The 17,496-nt window shown below is 36.9% G+C and overlaps 1 protein-coding gene and 1 pseudogene across 1 annotated transcript in view; both read right to left on the bottom strand.

Annotated features, from left to right (window-relative positions):
* The window catches only part of GDPD4 (glycerophosphodiester phosphodiesterase domain containing 4), a 113,138-nt gene that overhangs the window by 68,590 nt on the left and 27,052 nt on the right, over positions 1 to 17,496 (bottom strand). The window lies entirely within an intron of this gene.
* On the bottom strand, positions 8,142 to 11,166 carry LOC121475932 (annotated as a pseudogene).

Here is a 17,496-nt window from a genome sequence, read left to right on the forward strand (position 1 = left end):
ACAGTGTGCAGAGCTCACACAGGGGTATATGAATCTTTCAAGTTCCATCCAGCAAGAGCAGAGACTTCAGTAATTACAAAGGCATTCCTCAGAGACTCCAGAGGGCCATGCCCTAGAGTGGGGATAATTTAGAACTAAAATGATACATTAAAGAACTTAAATACTTCCTTCAAAGGAACAAACTTACTCTAAGTATTTAACTGCTTGCTAGAAAAGTCTAAAATTCTTTAAAGGAATACAACAAAATATAGCACCTAGCCTGGTAAAATCACAATGTCCAGCATGTAACCCAAATTTATCAGACATATGAAGAATCAGGAAAATATAACCAGAACCAGAAGAAATTACTCAATAAAGACAAATTCAGATATGAAAGAGATGAATCAACAAGGGCATTAAAACATAAATATAAAACAAAAATACAGATGTGTATTTATTTTTAAAATTTTTTAATTGGAGTTCAATTTGCCAACATATAGCATAACACCCAGTGCTCATCCCGCCAAGTGCCCCCTTCAGTGCCCATCACCCAGTCACCCCAACCCCCGCCCACCTCCCCTTCCACAACCCCTTGTTCATTTCCCAGTTAGGTATCTCTCATGTTTTGTCATCTTCACTGATATGTTCACTCATTTTCTCTCCTTTCCTTTATTACCTTTCATTAATTTTTATATTACCCAAATGGATGAGACCATATAATGTTTGTCCTTTTCTGGGTTTTTTTTTTTTTTTTGTCCTTTTCTGATTGACTTATTTCACTCAGCATAATACCCTCCAGGTCCCTCCACATCGAAACAAATGGTGGGTATTTGTCGTTTCTAATGGCTGAGTAATATTCCATTGTACACATAGACCACAGCTTCTTTATCCATTCATCTTTCGATGGACACCAAGGCTCCTTCCACAGTTTGGCTATTGTGGACACTGCTGCTATCAACATTGGGCTGCAGGTGTCCCGGCATTTCACTGCATCTGTATCTTTGAGGTAAATCCCCAGCAGTGCAATTGCTGGGTCGTAGGGCAAATCTATTTTTAACTCTTTGAGGAACCTCCACACAGTTTTCCAGAGTGGCTGCACCAGTTCACATTCCCACCAACAGTGCAAGAGGGTTCCCCTTTCTCCACATCCTCTCCAACATTTGTTGTTTCCCGTCTTGTTGATTTTCCCCATTCTCACTGGTGTGAGGTGGTATCTCATTGTGGTTTTGATTTGTATTACCCTGATGGCCAGTGATGCAGAGCATTTTCTCATGTCCTTGTTGGCCACGACTATGTCTTCCTCTGTGAAATTTCTGTGCATGTCTTTTGCCCATTTCATGATTGGATTGTTTAGATGTGTATGTAAATAATGTCAAGAAAACATGAACATAATAAAAACACAACTGTAAGTCACAAAAAAGAAGAAAACGGAAACTCTAAACCTAAAAAATATAATAATTAAAGTGAAAATTTCACTAGATGACATTAACATCAGATTAGATATTACTAGAAATTACTAGAAATAAAAAAAAAAAATTAAAAAAAAAAAAGAAATTACTAGAAATATTATTAGAAAAAAACGGAAACTCTAAACCTGAAAAATATATTAAAGTGAAAATTTCACTAGATGACATTAACATCATGTACAGATCAGAGAATTTGAAGAGGTAGCAATACAATCTATCCAAATGATCTACTGAGACTACTAGACAAGTAATATATATGTATGATTGGAGTCCTAAAAAGGGAGAAACAAAAAAATCTAAGAAAATAAAAACCAAAAATCTTAAAAAATTGATAATCAGCAAATCCAAGAGTCTTAATTAAGACCAAGAAGGATAAATATAAAAGTACATATATACACACCATCTTAAGGATTATCACATCCAAATTGGTGAAAAACAGCCAAAAACTGATGAGGAAAAGAAAACTGGTAAAGGTAGGCGGGGGGGGAGGGGGAGGACATATTTAGAGAGAAACAAAAGTAAGCATAAAGCAGCAGACTTCTCATCAAAAAATATGAGATAAAAAACAGTGAAACAGGTTTTAAATGATGAAGAAAAATAAATATCAATTTAAAATCTTTCAAAAATGAAAGAAAAGAGGATTGTGGAAAAATGGCAAAGTTGGAAGCACCAAGAATCTGTCTCTCAACTTAGACAACAACTGCACTGGCAGACTTTGTCTATGTAACTATTTTGGAACTCCAGAGTATATTAAAAAGCTAGCAATGTCCAGGGGAAGGCTTGCACATAAACTGAGGTTAATTTTGGTCAATTTCAGCTTTTAGCACATTAGCAGCTACCAATAACCCACCCCAGCCACATAGGAAACAACTGTGTACAGTTCCAAGGGTAGCTTACCCTGTAGTCCCAAAGGTAGTTTACATAAGCCATGATGGCAAAAACAACCCTATGCTCTAAATATAGGGGATGGTGTGCTCTGGTCACTGTTTGCTGCTTTTTGCCACAGAAGGACAGAGAGACAAGCAACCACTGTTGCACCTATTCCCACTGTTACAAAATTCTCCAGTTCAGGCTAAAGTGACTGCCAGGAACTTTAGAGGACTAGCACATAACCCAGTGTCATGACCTGAGCTGAAATCAAGAGTCAGACACTTCACCAACTGAGCCACCCAGGCACCCCTATAAATTTAATGCTTTAACCTGATGGTTAAAAAAAAAAGCCCTCAAAAAAGCCTTTTGAGGGCTTTAGAATAATACTTAATTCAATTTAATTTTTACCTTTATTCATTTTTCTCCTTTTCCCAGACATTAAAGGCCAGCACATTAGAAACAGATGCATATATGGGGAAAATTATAAAGTGACTGAGCATTCCCAAGGAAAGGATCAGAAAAACCTAAGACCCTGATTTTATACCTCAGGCTGACCCACAGCAGAGACATCCTACATGATGTAAAAATAATAATAATAAAAACCCCAGCAAACCCTGAGGAAGGAGGAGAATTTGATTTCCAGTGTTACCACATTATTAGACTCAAATGTCCAGTTTTCAATTAAAAAAATCACAAAGAAACAGGAAGTATGGCCCATTCACAGGAAAAAATAAATCAACAGATACTGTTCCTGTAAAGAGCTGATGGCAGATATACTACAGAAAGACTTTAAAACAATCATCTTAAAAATACTCAGAGAACTAAAAGAGGATGTGGACAAAGTAAACAATGTATGAACACAATGGAAATATCAATAAAAAGATTTTAAAAATCTAAAACCAAAAAAGAAATTATGGAGTTGAAAAGTACAATAACTGAAAAAAAAGAAAGAAAGAAAGAAAGAAAGAAAGAAAGAAAGAAAGAAAGAAAGAAAGAAAGAAAGAAAAGTACAATAACTGAAATGAAGAAGTGACTAGAAGGATTTGAAGGTAGATTTAGGCAGGCAAAAGGATTCAGTGAACTTGAAGAGAGGACAATAGAAGTTATTGAGTCTGAGGAAAAGAAACAAAAAAACACTAAAAGAAACTAAAGGATACCCTCATACTAAAGCCAAACAAACCACTACAAGAAAAGAAAACCATAGACCAATATACCTAATGAACACTGACACAAGAATCCTCAACAAAATACTAGAAATTGAATTCAGCAATATATTAACAGCATTATAGCCCATGATCAAGGAGGATTTATTCCTGGAAGGCAAAGATGGTTCAACAACCAAAAATCAATCAATGTAATATACTACATTAATAGAAAAGTGGGGAAAAAAAACCATGATTACCTCAATCGATGCCAAAAAAGCATCTAACAGTATCAAATATCTATCATGATAAAAGACACTCAATAAACTAGGAGTAGAAGGAAATAACCTCAACATAATAAAAGATATAAATGAAAACCCACAATAAGCATTATATTCAATAGTGAAAGATTGAAAACTTTTCCTCTAAGATTAAGAATAAAGCAAGAAGTCTGCTTTTGGTACTTCTATTCTTTGTAATTTCAATTTAAAATAGGAAATTGAGTAACTGATCTAGATTTGTGATTATAAGTTCATATCTCACTACAGTTATGGATTTGAAAGATATAAGAGCACATAAGGTCTATATAGTTAAAAATTTAATGTATTAGATAAGAATTCCTTAAGTATTCTGAATATATTTCAGACAACTGCAATACCAAAACAATATATTAAATGCACAAATGCAATTTAAAACATCTAAATTAAATAGAATTAAGTATTATTCAAAAGCCCTCAAAAATGATGGTTAAAACATTAAACTTATAGGGGTGCCTGGGTGGCTCAGTTGGTGAAGTGTCTGACTCTTGATTTCAGCTCAGGTCATGACTGACACTGGGTTATGAGATTGAGCCTCACATTGGGCTCTTTGTTGGGCATAGAGATTCTCTCTCTCTCTCTCCCCCTGTCCCTCCCCCCCCCCTCTCACTAATAAAAAAAATAAGTAAATAAAACATTAGACTTATAGTTGCAGGATATAAAATCAATGTACAGAAATCCATTGCATCTCTATATAGTGATAATGAAGCAACAAAGAGAAGTTAAGAAAACAATCCCATTCACAATTGCACCCAAAAATATAAAATACCTAGGAATAAACTTAACTAAGTAAGTGAAAGACCCATACTTGATAAAACATTGATGAAAGAAATAGAAGATGACACAAATGGAAAGAATTTCATGCTCATGGATTGGAAGAACAAATATTATTAAAATGTCTATCCTACCCAAAGCAATCTGCACATTTAATGCACTCTTTATCAAAATATCAATAGCATTTTGCACAGAACTAAAACAAACAATCCTAGAATTTACATGCAATCACGAAAGACCCTACTAAATAAGCAATCTTAAAAAAGAAAAACAGAATTGGACATTATCACAATTCCAGACTTCAAGTTATATTACAAAGCTGCAGTAATCAGAACAGTATGATCTTGGCACAAAAATAGACACACAGATCAACAGAACAGAATAAAGACAGAAATAAACCCACAATTATACAGTCAGTTCATCTTCAATAAAGCAGGAAAGAGTATCTGCTGGGAAAAAGTCTCTTCAACAAATGGTGCTGGGAAAATTGGTCAGCCTACATGCAAAAGAATGAAACTGGACCATTTTTTTACACTCACAAAAATGCATTCAAAATGGATTAGAGACCTAAATGTGAGACCTGAAATCATAAAAATCCTAGAAGACAGCACAGGCAGTAACTTCTCTAGATATGTCTCCTGAGGCAAAGAAAACAAAAGCAAAAATAAACTACAGAATCTACATCAAAATAAAAGCTTCTGGGCAGTGAAGGAAACCATCAACAAAACTAAGAGTCAGCTACCGAATGGGAGAAGACAGATGCAAATGACATATCTGCTAAGAGGTTAGTATCCAAAATATATAAAAAAAACTTAACTCAACCTGACAAAAATAATCCAATTAAAAAATAGGTAGAAGACATGAATACATTTCTCCAAAAATATCCAGATGGCCAAGAGACACATGAAAAAATGTTCAACATCACTCACCATCAGGCAAATGCAAATCCAAATCACAATGAGATATCACCTCATACCTGACAGAATGGCTAAAATTAACAACACAGAAAACAAAAGATGTTGGTGAGGATGTAAAGCAAAAGGAACCATTGTGTACTGTTAGTGGGAATGCAAACTGGCACAGCCACTGTGGAAAACAGTATAGAGACTCCTCAGCAAGTTAAAAATAGAACTACCCTATGATTCAGTAATGGCACTACTGGGCACTTATCTCCCAAAACAAAAACACTAATTCAAAGGGATACGTGCACCCTTATGATTACAGCAACATTATTTAGAATCGCCAACTTATGGAAGCAGCTCAAGTGTCCATGGACAGATGAATGGATAAAGATGATGTGATGTGTGTGTGTGTGTGTGTATACACACACACACACACACAATGGAATATTATTCAGCCACAAAAAGGAATGAAATCTTGCCATTTGCAACAACATGGACAGAGCTTGAGAGTATTACACTAAGTGAAATAAGTCAGTCAGAGAAAGACAAATACCACTTGGTTCCACTCATAGGTGCAATTTAAGAAATAAAACAGGGACGCCTGGGTGGCTCAGTGGTTGAGCACCTGCCTTCAGCTTAGGGCATGATCCCAGGGTCCCAGTATCAAGTTTCATGTTGGGCTCCTTGCATGGAGCCTGCTTCTCCTGTCTCTGCCTCTCTCTGTCTCTCATGAATAAGTAAATAAAATCTTAAAAAAAAAAAAAAAGGAAAACAAATAAGCAAAGGAAAAGGGGAGAGAGAGAGAGAGAGAGAGAGAGAGAGATACCAAGAAACAAACTCTTAATTTAGAGAGAAAACAGATGGTTACCAGAAGGGCGGTAAGGCAGGGGACAGGTGAAACAGGAGATGGGGATTAAGAGTACACTTATCATGAGCATTGAGTAATATACAGAATTGTTGAATCATGACACTGTTCAGCTGAAACTAATGTAACACATATGTCAACTATACTGGAATTAAAATTTTTTAAATCTAATAAATAAGTTAGACTTATAACTGGAATAAGGTTTATAAGCTAAACTTATAAGCTTAATAAACTAAATACTTATTTTAATTTCAATCAAAGTAAAATGTTTCTAACATACAAACATCACCTTAAGGCACAAAATAAACATATTTAAAAGAAATAAAGGGGAAATAAGAATGTTTTCATACAAATAAGAGACAGAATTCTTTTTCCACCAGATCTGTACTCTAAGAAAAATTAAAAGATATTCTTAGGCAAAAAGTAAATACGTACTGGAAACTTGGATCTACCCAAAAGAATGAACAGTACCAGAAAAGTTAAATACATAAGTAAATATTCAAAACTTTTTTCCTCATTTTCAATCTTTCAAAAAGACTATGACAGGGATCCCTGGGTGGCGCAGCGGTTTGGCACCTGCCTTTGGCCCAGGGCGTGATCCTGGAGACCTGGGATCGAATCCTATGTCAGGCTCCTGGTGCTTGGAGCCTGCTTCTCCCTCTGCCTATGTCTCTGCCTCTCTCTCTCTCTGTGTGACTATCATAAATTAAATAAATAAATAAATAGACTATGACTTAAAGCGAAAATTAATAACAATGTATTGAGGGATTCATGACAGAAACAGTCAAATGATGGGAGAGGTGAAATGGAAGTATATTGTTTTTTTGTTTTTTAAGACTTTTAAAATTTTATTTATTCATGAGAGACACAGAGACAGAGGCAGAGACATAGGCAGAGGGAGAAGCAGGCTCCTCATGGGAAGCCCAATGCAGGACTCAATCCCCCGACCCATGATCACATCATGAGCCTAAGGCAGATGCTCAACTGCTGAGCCCCCTGGGCATCTGTGAAGTACACTGTTAAAAGATTTGTCTTTTACACACAAAAGATGTATAATATTTAAGGAAGAGGTGATAGGTTAAACATAATATTGTAACTCTAGCACAACCACTACAAAAAAAAAAAAGTACAGCTAATAAGCCAGAGGCAGAAATAAAGTCCTAAAAAGTATTCCATTCATCTAAAGTAAAATGGGAAAAGAAAAAACAGTAGCAAAACTGTTGCACTCATGTCAGGTGAGAAATGTAAGGAAGGTGCCAAAAATTCAGTAGTCAAGATAAATAGTTTTGATGCAACGTTTTTAAAAAGCTAAATTAATGATGGGACACCTGGGTGGCTCAGTTGGTTGAGCTCCAACTTAATTTGGCTCAGGTCATGATTTCCGTCTCCTGGGATTGAGCCCCACCCAACCCCACCCCCACTGGACTCTGCACTCTGGGGAGTCTGCTTGAGGTTCTCTTTCTCTCTCCTCCTGCCCCTTCCCCTGCTCATTCTTAGCCATGCATGCTCTCTCTCTCAAATAAATAAATAAATAGATCTTGTAAAATATATATAAATTAATGAAAAATCCATGACAAACAAAATACTAAATTTCAAATACAGAATTACTGACTCTACCTTTCGCCTCAGGCTTTATTATAGTTTGGCATGGCACATCCATACTGAAATATCTGACATTTTGTTCAATATGGATGTTAGAGGGTAGGCGATATTGAGAGAAATTACCACTCTCTCTCTCATATACATATACACACACAAATGCGTGCACACACACAAAGTACAACATTTATGCTTCTTTTTTTGATTCATTCAAATATTTATTGAGCAGCTAGGGAGACACAAAGGTGATTAAAACATGGTCAAAAAAACCCAAAACCAAACCAAAACAAAAAAAAAAACCATGGTCAAAGAGGTGAGGCAAATGCACAAATCATAGAAAGCAAAATTTAAGGGGTTACTGAATCACAGCAGTCAAAAGAAAAATGCTTTAGCATATCAAGAGTAAGATTGCTTCCAGCCTGGAAGGGGGTGTGGGTGGGTGGCAAATCAGGACAGGGGATTTGAGACTTCAGTCCGGATTGTTGATGACAGTCAGTATATGGACTATATTTGTCTCTCCTTTTCCTCTCTCCTCAGCTTTGGGTTTAATTTACCAGTAGCGCCCAGGACTGTTCAATTCGCTTTTTCTATACTTGTTTGCATTTTCGCTTTAATGTCTTCTACGGAACTAGGTCCTTTCGGTATTTTGGGAGTCTTTTCCTGTTTTTGAAAGATTCTTGACCTTCTGACCTTGGTGTTGATGGTTTTGAATCTTTTCCATTCTGGTTTGATTTTTGTGCATTTTTGGCTGGAGTATCTCATATAGATTTTTTTACTGGAGCCTTTTCTTCAGCTTCCTCATCATCAAAATCATCATCATCATCATCTTCATCAGCAGCAAGTTTTACTTTTTTCTGTGGAACCTTGCTACCACTTCCAGTGGCAAAACGCTTTCCAGATATACTAAGGAGTTTCACATCCTCTTCTGCATCTTCTGACTCTGCATCTTCCTCCAAGCTAAATGCTGTCCACTAATATGCACAGGCCCCAAACCACATTTCAACCATAAGACCACAGGTGGTGTTATTTCAAAGCCCCCAAGGGACACCATTGGCTGTACATTTTCAAAGTTGCCCGTGTGACTTTAATTGGACTGCCTTCATAATTGCCTCTGCTTCAACAATGTGCAATTCATCCTTTGCACCACCAGCTCCCAAACTGACCATTCTTAAGATAACTGGAGCTTATTTTCATCATTATCCACCTTAAAGTGGTAATCTTTGTCAGCCTTTAGTTCACAACCAAAAAGATAGTTCTGGGGCCTCAGGGGGCTCATGTCCATGTCAAATCTTCCAAGGGGTGGTGGCACACACTTAGGTGGGAGAGAAGGCAGATGGAGATATAGGACTACTGTTTCACAGAACAGCCGCACAGGACAGAATCACACCAGGGACTATGCTTATTTCTCCTAAAAAGTTAAGTAAAAACTGAGTTGGTGGGGAAGAAATGGGGCAGCAAAGCCCACATAAGCTTACTGCAATCTTTCAGTCTCTATGCTCAGCTTCCTTTGAGTCCCAGGAAGTCAACATTTCTCCTTTTGGCTTAGACAAGATCATTGCTTCAGAAAACATGATTCAGTGTTCTCTGAGAGGTGTTGTTCCACACTTAGTGAGGTTATCTAGCTGGGCCTTGATACTATAAATCTCAGCAACCAAAAGTCTTTGTATAGATTCTTATCATAAGCTTTCTCTCAGATGCTAAATACCAGTTTATATTACTTGCTTTTGATGTATAGAAATGCCTTCTTTTCAAATGTGTCTTAAAAATATAATATTCAAATGAAAGTTTCATTTAAACATGTTTGACATATCATTAAAATGTGTTTGCAATTTTACAAAATGAGGTGAACACTGTCAAAAAAAGTTACTTTGGGGGTAGGATGAGACTTCCTTTATATTTTATCACAAATCTCAAAAATTCCACCATTTTGAGAGTAAGAAGAAATGGTAGGAATGAGGGGAAAAAAAAAAACCCCAACATATAGGAAACAGTCCAGGAAGGAAGAAAATCAAGACAGTATGATACCCTGGAAGCCAAATTAAAAGTGTTTTTTAAATGAGGGAGTAGGGCAGCCCCGGTGGTGAAGTGGTTTAGCGTCACCTGCAGGCCAGGGTGTGATCCTGGGTACCCGGGATCGAGTCCCACGTCAGGCTGCTTGCATGGAGCCTGCTTCTCCCTCTGCCTGTGTCTCTGCCTTTCTCTCTAAATAAATAAATAAATAAAACTTTAAAAAATAAAATAAAATAAATGAGGGAGTAATTCAAATGCTAAGAGGTTAACTCTTCTCATGTTACTGAGATATAACTGACATGACATTGTATTTGTTTGGGGTATATAACATAATCATGATTTGAGGTTGATTTTTTAAATCATTTTCTTTTCTCTAAAGAAATTTTATTTCCATATGGTTCTTTATTCCTTCTTTTTCTTTGCTAATACAACCTGTTTAATGAGTGTCCACAATTGTTTGAGATACTTTATGATAGCTGCCTTAACATCTGTTTCTTTTGGGGGTAACATCTATTAATTACCTTTTCTCATTCAAGCTGAGATTTTTTTTGTAGGTTTTGGTATGATGAAAACTTTGGATTGTACCCTTGGCATTTTGATGAGCTCCTCACTGCTATTTAAATTTATTTTAGCAGTCAATGTACTTAGGCACACATGTTCTGGCCATTTATGTGGGCCATGGTTTCAAAGCCAGTTTAGTTTTCAAAGGTTTTGCTGTGCTTTTCTGGCCTTTCCCACCATATGCTAGCCAGAAGTAAATCTAAACCTGGATGGTATTCCAGACCATCGTTCAGTTATCAAATCTTCTGCTGTGTTGTTTCTGTAGGGTTTCATGTATGGGTTACATAAAGGTCTGCCCAGGATTTTATACACAGGTTTTAAAAATCCCTTTCTCCAGAATAGCAGTTCCTCAGATAACGGAACACAGAATTACCATATGCCTCAGCAATTCTACTTCTGAGTATATACCCGAAAGAATTTAAAGCTAGGTCTAAAAAATGTATTTGTAGACTCATGTTCATAGCAGCATTAGTCCAGATAGCAAGATATGGAAGTAATCCAAATGTCCATCAGCATACGGATAAGTAAAATTTGTTATATACATATAATGGAATATTATTCAGCCTGAAAAGGGAAATTATGTCATATGCTTTAACATGGATGAAACTTGGGATCCCTGGGTGGCGCAGCGGTTTGGCGCCTGCCTTTGGCCCAGGGCACGATCCTGGAGACCCGGGATCGAATCCCACATCGGGCTCCTGGTGCATGGAGCCTGCTTCTCCCTCTGACTGTGTCTCTGCCTCTCTCTCTGTGTGTGACTATCATAAAACAAACAAACAAACAAACAAACAAAAAAAAAACATGGATGAAACTTGAGGGCATTATGCTAAGTGAACAGTCACAAAAAAGAAAAATACTAAATGATTCCACTCATAAGTGGTATCTATGGTAGTCAAAGTCACGGAAACAGAAAACAAAATGGTGGTTACCAGGGGCTGAGGGGAGAGAGAAAAGAGGAGTTTTTTTTCCCTTTAATCCCAAAATAGTTAACATACAGTGTAATATTAGTCTCAGGCATACAGTATAGTGATTTAGCAATTCCATACATCACCCAGTGCTCATCACAAGTGCACTCCTTTGTCCTCATCACCTGTTTTACCCATCCTTCCACTCACCTCCTCTTTGGTAGCCAGAAGTCTATTCTCTATGGTTAAGAGTCTCTTTCTTGGTTTGTCTCATTTTTCCCCCTTTGCTCATTTGGCTTTTTCCTCTAAATTCTATCTATGACTGAGACCATATGGTGTTTGTCTTTCTCTGACTCACTTACTTCACATAGTATTATTCCTTATAACTCCGGCCTTATCATTGTAAATGGTAAGATTTAATTCTTTTTTGAGGCTGAATAATATTCCATTGGATACTTATACCACATCTTCTTTATCCATTCATCTATTAATGGTCACTTGGGCTGCTTCCGTAAGTTGGCTACTTTAAATAATGCTGCTATAAACACAGGGGTGCACATATCCCTTTGAATTAGTGGTTTCTTTTTTGTATTTTGGAGGTAAACACTCATTAGTGCCATTACTGGATCATAGGGTTGTTCTAGTTTTAAGTTTTTGAGGAACCTCCATACTGTTTTTCGCTGTGGCTCCATCACTTTGCATTCCCACTAATAATGCACAAGTGTGGGGCAGCCTGGGTGGCTCAGTGGTTTAGCGCCACCTTTGGCCCAGGGCGTGATCCTGGAGTCCTGGGATCGAGCCCCACATCGGGCTCCCTGCATGGAGCCTGCTTCTCCCTGTGTCTCTGCCTCTCTCTCTCTCTGTCTCTCATGAATGAATGAATGAATGAATGAATGAATGAATAAATAAATAAATAAATAAATATCTTTAAAAAAATAATAATGCACAAATGTCACTTCTTTATATACTTTCCAGCACCTGTTGTTTCTTGTGGTTTTGAGTTTAGCCATTCTGACAGGTGTGAGGTATTATCTCATTGTAGTTTTGATATGCATTTCCCTGGTGGTGAGTGATGTTGAGCATCTTTTCATGTGTCTCTTTGCCATCTGGACATCTTTGGAGAAATGTCTGTTCATGTCTTCTGCTCATTCTTTAATTGGATTGTTTTTTGATGCTGAGTTTGCTGGTATTTTTTGAGAATTTTTGCATCTATGTTCATCAGAGATATTGGCCTGTAGTTCTCCTTTTTTTGTGGTCTCTTTATCTGGTTTTGGTGTCAGGGTGATACTGTCCTCATAGAACGAGTTTAGGTTTCCTTCTATTTTTTGAAATAGTTTAAGAAGAACAGGCATTAAGTCTTCTTTAAATGTTTGGTAGAATTCACCTGTGAAGCCATCTGGTCCTGGACTTTTGTTTTCTGGGAGTTTTGATTACAGATTCAATGTCCTTGGTAATCAGTTCAAATTTTCTATTTCTTCCTGTTTCACTTTTGGTACACTATATGTTTCTAGGAATTTCTCAATTTGGGGGAGTTTGTCTTATTTGTTAGCATATAGTTTTCCATGATATTCTCTCAAAGCTGTTTGTATTTCATGTTGTTGGATATTTCTCCTCCTTCATTGTTGATTTTGTTTGAGTCTCCCCCTACCCTGCCACCATTTTTTTTTTTGGATGAGACCAGTTAGAGGTATTTCAATTTTTTTTTATTTTTTTCAAAAACAAGCTCCTGGTTTCATTGAATTGTTTTATTGTTTTTTAAGTTTCGATATCATTATTTCTGCTACAATCTTTTATCATTTCCTTCTCTGCTGGTTTTAGGTTTTGTTTGTTGTTCTTCTAGCTCCTTTAGATATAAAGTTAGGTTGTTTATTGGAGATTTTTCTTCCTTCTTGAGGTAGACCTGTATTGCTATAAATTTCCCTCTTAGAACGGACTTTGCTGCATCCCAAGGATTTTGGACCATTGTGTTTTCATTTTCCTTTGTTTCCATGTGTATTTTTTACTTCCTCTTTGATTTCTTGGCTGACCCATTCATTGTTTACTAGCATGTTATTTAACTCCCACGTATTTGTGTTCTTTCCAACTTCTTTCTTGTGGTTGATTTCTAGTTTCATAGTACTGTGGTCAGAAAAGATCCATGGTATGACTTTGTCTCTGAAATCGTTGGGGCTTGTTTTTTGGCCCAGCATGTTATCTATTCTGGACACTGTTCCATGTGCACTTGAAATGAATGTGCATTCTTCTGTTTTAGGATGGAATATTTCTTTTTTTTTTTTTAAGATTTATTTATTTATTCATTCAGAGAGAGCGAGAGAGAGGCAGAGACACGGGCAGAGGGAGAAGCAGGCCCCATGCAGGGAGCCTGATGTGGGACTCGATCCCGGGTCTCCAGGATCACACCCCGGGCTGAAGGCAGCGCTAAACCGCTGCGCCACCGGGGCTGCCCAGGATGGAATATTTCAACTATATCTGTTAAATCCATCTGGTCCAGTGTGTCAATATGAAGCCACTATTTCCTTGTTGATTTTTTGTTTGGACGATCTATGCATCAATGTAAGCAGGGTGTTAAAGTCCCCTACTATTATTGTATTACTATCAATTAATTTATGTTTGTTATTATCTCTTTTATATATCTGGGTGATCCTATGTTGGGTACATAAATACTTAAAATTGTTGTATCATCCTCTCAAATTGTCCCCTCTATTATTACATAATGTCCTTCTTTGTCTCTTGTTACACTCTTTGTTTTAAAGTTTGTTTTGCCTGATATAAGTAACAAGCCATAAAAGACTCTTAAGGATAGAGAACAAACTGAGGGTTGATGGAGGGAGTTGGGGGGGTGGGGATGAGCTAGATGGGAGAGGAGTATTAAGGAGGGCACTTGTTAGGATGAGCACTGGGTGTTATATTTAAGTGATGAATCACTGAATACTACTCCAGAAACCAATATTGCACTGTATGTTAACTATCTAAAATTTAAATTAAGAAAAAAAACAGTAATTTTTTAAAAAGAAACAAAACAGGGATCCCTGGGTGGCGCAGCGGTTTAGTGCCTGCCTTTGGCCCAGGGCGCGATCCTGGAGACCCGAGATCGAATCCCACGTCGGGCTCCCAGCGCATGGAGCCTGCTTCTCTTTCTGCCTCTCTCTCTCTCTCTCTATCATAAAAAAACAAACAAACAAAAAAAGAAACAAAACAAATGAACAGAGAGGAAAAAAAAAGAGACAAACCAAGAATCAAATTCTTAACTATAGAGAACAAACAGAAGGTTACCAGAGAGGAAGTGGGTGAGGAGATAAGTGAAGCAGGTGAAGAAGATTAAGAGTACATTTAACACAATGAGCATGGAGTAATATATAAAATTATATATATTACTGAATCACTACATTGTACACCTGAAACTAATATTGTATGTTAACTACACTAGAATGAAAATAAAACGATTTTTAAAACATAAAAGAAAATTGATTTTGTCTAAGTATTGCTCCTCTGGCATTCTTTTGACATCCATTTGCATGATAAATGTTTTTCCATCCGCTCACTTTCAATTAGCAGGTGTCTTTAGGTCTGAAATGGGTTCTGTGTAGGCAGCATATAGGTCTTTCTTTTTGTTTTCAATCCATTTCGTTACCCTATGTCTTTTGATTGGAGCATTTAACCTATTTACATTCAAAGTAATTATTGATAGATATGTATTTGATTTTTTGTTACTGGTTGTTTTTGTAGTTTTTCTGATTCTTCTCTTAGGCTTTCTTTGCTGGTTTTCTTAGTGACATATTTGGACTCCTTTCTCTTTATTCTTTGCATATCTATAGTGGTTTTTGATTTGGGGTTACCATTAGATTTGTATATAACATCTTCACCATATAGCAATCTATACTAAGTTGACTGTCACTTAAATTCAAACTCATTCTTTATTCCTTTTTTCCCATTTTAGGTGTATGGTACCATATTTTACATCCTTTCATTTTGTAAATCCCTTGACTAGTTTTTTATGGAAATACGTTTACTGTTTTTGTATTTCCTACTTTCCATTCTCTTACAGTAAAGGGTCCCCTTTAATATTTCTTGTAGGGCTAGTTTAGTGGTTATGAACTTCTTTAGTTTTTTCTTTTGAGGAACTTTTTCCTCCATTATGAATGATAGGGAAGAGTGTTCTTGGCTGTTGATTATTCCCTTTCAGCACTTGGAAGAGATCATGACACACTCTTCTGGCTTGCAAAGCTTCTGCTTAAAAATCTCATAAACTTACAGGGTTTCTTTTGTATGTAACTGTTTTCTTTTGCTATTTTCAAGACTTTTTTCTTTATCATTACTTTATGCCATTTTGATTACTATGTGTCTTGGGATGGGTACTTTGGTTGATTTTGTTGAGGGATCTCTGTGCCTCCTGGATCTGAATACCGGTTTCCTTCCCCAGATTAGGTAAATTTTCAGCTCTTAATTCTTCAAATAAATTTTCCACCCCCTTTTCTCTCCTCCTTCTGGGAACCCTATAATGTGAATGTTATCGTGCTTTTTTTTTTTTTTTGTTATCGTGCTTGATGGAGTCACTGAGTTCCATAAGTTTATTTTTGTTTTCATAATTATTTTTTCCTTTGCTTTCTATTACTGTCTTCTAATTTATTAAATTGTCCCTCTGCTTCTTTCAAGCTGCTATTTATTGTGTTCTTCAACTCTAAATGGTTCTTTGTTTTCTATCTGTCTTCAGGGTCTCACTGATACCTTCCATTCTTTTCTGAAGTCCAGTAAGCATTTTTATGATCATTACTTTAAATTCTCTATCAGGGGATGCCTGGGTGGCTCAGCAGTTGAGTGTCTGCCTCCACACACGGGGCATGATCCTGGGGTCCCAGAATCGAGTCCCATATTGGGCTCCCTGCGTGGAGCCTGCTTCTCCCTCTGTCTGTCTCTGCTTTTCTCTTTCTGTCTCTCATGAACAATAATGTCTTTAAAAATAAATTAATTAATTAATCAATTAATTAATTCTCTATCAGGCATGTTACTTATAGGTGTTTCGCTAGGTCTCTTCCTGTGACTTTTGTCCTGTTCTTTCATTTGTGACATATTCTTCTGTCTCCTCATTTTTCCTAGCTCTGTTTCTGTGGGTTAAGAAAGTCAACTACATCTCTTATTCTTCAAAGGAGTGGGCAGGATGTGCACTTGTAAATGAATTTTGTCCAGTTTTTTGGGGAGGTACTTTTTTGTAATTCTTGGGGGAAAAAAGGGTGATTTGTGCTTACTTCATTTCATCTGGAACAGAAGTTCCAGTAGCTGTACTTGATACTTTTGAACTCTCAGGATCCTCTTACCTCTTCGTAGTTAACCACATTTTAACACTTAGTAATTCTGGATATTACATTTTTCTGTTAAAATTACTGATATGGTATTTGTGTCCTGACTGGACTCTAACTGATACTCAATTTTTGGTAATGATAAAGCTTAGGGTATGACCTATTCATGAATGTGGATAGTGCCGGTATAAGCAAAGAAACTGAGGGGTTGGAAGGATCACCTACATCAAAGTTGAGGTCACAGAAGTAACAGAAGAGAGAAAGGCAGTATGCCAGGACCTCACTGACTCAGCACCTTTACCACATTATGCCATGACCACAAGGCATTTCAACAAATGAACCCAGGTGCTCTGATAGAAATATCCACAATATTCAAACATTCTGCATCAAACAATTGTCATTGTTGGGTAACATCAAAAACCCCAGTCAGGAGTCAGGAAATCTAGTTCTAATTCTGGATTGATCATGTAAATTCTAGCCTTATGACTTTAGTAATACATTTCCCTTATTTGAATCTAGGTTCAAAACACATTTCCTCATCTGTGAAATATAAGGTTCATTTTTCTTGTTTCCCCCTTAGAAGGGCTGTGAAGACAGTTTATACACACCACATTATCTAATTATGCCCATGCTACAGATTAAGCCTTTCCACTTCCAGTTGCTGAGGTATACAGGTTCTACAGCAAAGCATGTCTTTGTGTCCTCACCCCTGCTCTGATCCAAATTTTCTTTTGTTTTCCCTTGGACACTGCTATAGTCCACCACCCAACTCCCTGACATTTCTCCCTCATACATTTCCTGATGAGCCTTTC

This window comes from Vulpes lagopus, chromosome 15, assembly GCF_018345385.1.
Source record: "Vulpes lagopus strain Blue_001 chromosome 15, ASM1834538v1, whole genome shotgun sequence".
In the NCBI taxonomy this organism is placed as follows: domain Eukaryota; kingdom Metazoa; phylum Chordata; class Mammalia; order Carnivora; family Canidae; genus Vulpes; species Vulpes lagopus.